The sequence below is a fragment of the Kryptolebias marmoratus genome, linkage group LG1, assembly GCF_001649575.2.
Source record: "Kryptolebias marmoratus isolate JLee-2015 linkage group LG1, ASM164957v2, whole genome shotgun sequence".
NCBI classification, from domain to species: Eukaryota; Metazoa; Chordata; class Actinopteri; order Cyprinodontiformes; family Rivulidae; genus Kryptolebias; species Kryptolebias marmoratus.
In genome coordinates, this window is record NC_051430.1 from 56,745 (window position 1) to 59,174 (window position 2,430).

A 2,430-nucleotide genomic window follows, 5' to 3' on the forward strand; every position below is an offset into this window, starting at 1 on the left:
GTTCCTGGGGCGTTTTATCAAAGACTACAGCAGGGTGGCTGCCCCCCTAACCCAACTCACCTCTGTTAAGAAGCCGTTTATTTGGTCCCTGGAAGCTAAAACAGCTTTTGGTGAGTTAAAATCACGTTTTGTGTCCTGTGCCACCCAGACCCTAGACTCCAGTTTATTGTAGAAGTAGATGCTTCCGATTCAGGAGTAGGAGCTGTTCTTTCTCAGAGAGCGTCCACGGATAATAAGATCCAGCCTACTTCTCTCGCAGACTGTCTCCTGCTGAATGCGACTACGACGTTGGTAATAGAGAACTGTTGGCCATCAAGCTGGCTCTGGAGGAATGGCGACACTGGCTGGAGGGTACAGAGACTCCATTCATAATCTGGACGGACCACAAAAACCTCGCCTATCTTCAGACTGCCAAGAGACTCACTCGACGGCCAGCCAGGTGGTCATTATTTTTCGGCAGATTTAACTTCTCAATTACTTACAGACCCGGCTCCAAGAACATCAAGCCCGACGCCTTGTCAAGATTATGGTTGGGCTCAGGGAGAACCAACAACGAGGAACCTATTATCCCAGCCACCATGTTCGTCAGATCCCTCACATGGGCCATTGAAGGGGAGATTAAGGTCCTCAGCGGACGGAACCAGACCCGGGCGGAGGACCACCGGGAGAATGTATGTACCCAGTTCCGACAGAGCTAGAGTACTGGAGTGCCTCCACTCCAGTCAATTCTCCTGCCATCCAGGAATTAATCGCATGTTTAGTCTAACTAAGAGATATTTTTGGTGGCCATCCCTGTCAGCAAATGTAAAAGAGTTTGTCATAGCTTGTACTACTTGTGCCCGATTCAAAAGTAGCAACCAACCTCCAGTGGGTTTTCTGCAGCCGCTACCGGTTCCCAGTCATCCATGGTCCCACATCTCTCTGGACTTCGTCACTGGCTTACCCCCTCCCAAGGTAACAGTTATTCTGACTATAATTGATCGTTTGTCTAAGGCTCCACATTCCGTCCCCCTAACCAAACTCCCTTCAGTCTTTGAGACGGCTCAGCATAATTAATTATGCAACATGTGTTCCGGATTCATGGCATCCCGATGGACATTGTATCAGACAGAGGCCCACAATTCACATCTCAAGTCTGGAAAGCGTTCTGCAATGGATATGGAGCTAGGGTGAGTCTCACATTGGGGTACCATCCACAATCCAACGAACAGTCTGAACGTTGTAATCAGGAGCTAGAAGTCGCCCTTAGATCACTGGCCAGCGATAACCCTGCGACATGGAGCAAACCGTTAACTTGAATTTAGTATGCCCATAATACCCTTGTTTCCTCTGCCACAGGTTTTTCACCTTTTGAGATCTCCCTGGGTTACAATCCCCCACTGTTCCCTAAGTTCAGACACATCTACGCAGGTGTAGAAGGATCTGGAGGCAGGCCAAGCGTGCTCTCATGCCCACGGCGGAACAAAACAAGAGGACCAACATCATTCAGCTACCCCCAAGTACAAGGTTGGTGACAGGGTCTGGCTGTCCACCAAGGACATCCAGTTGAGAGGTTCATCTAGGAAACTGTCCCCTCGATTCATTGGCCCTTTTTCCATAGAATGTATTATTAATCCCACCTCTGTTCACCTTACACTCCCTGTGTCCATGCGCATTCATCTCACGTTCCATCTCACGTTCCACGTATCACAACTAAAGCCAGAAGTACAAAGTCCTCTTATATTTATGGATATTCCTCTACTGGATTCATTGGTACTCGAGACTCACCTCACTCCACTCCTGTCGTTTCAGATCTCCCTGACCTTTGCGCTGTAAATATTAAGCACCTGTAAATAAAACACTTACCTTTATGTCCTGTCTCTGTATTCTGGTTCTCGGTTCCGCTCATACGGCTAAATCCTGCATTATGTCAGTGATCCAGCCAAAAGGTAGTATGCCAGGCTTCACTAATGTAAGTATAACTTCCTGCAGGCAGAAGAACTTTGCTTGATAATAATAAACTGTTGCCTTGACAAAACTGCTCCAAGTGGTTTTCAAACAATGAATACTTATCCAAAATATTTGCATTCATATTCCCAACAACATACACACAAAATGAAGTTTGGTCCGGAATAAAAGAGTTAATGAAAGCAAACCTATTTAGATATTCATCCTCATTCTTCTGACATTCATAGGGTGTATCAGGGACGTGCGGTCAGGGGAGGCAGGTGAGGCAGAGCCTCACCTGTCATCATGACAAGAAAAAAAAAAAATCATAACATAAAATGATTAATATTTGTCCACTGATCTTTATGTATGAGTAATTTTCGAACATTTTTATGGTCCAAATCGCATTTTTATAGTCAAAATCGCTGAAATTGCATATTTCGTGTTCTAATATGAGGGTGAAACGCGAGGTGCGGCAGCAGCGAGCCGAGCTTCACCTCTGAT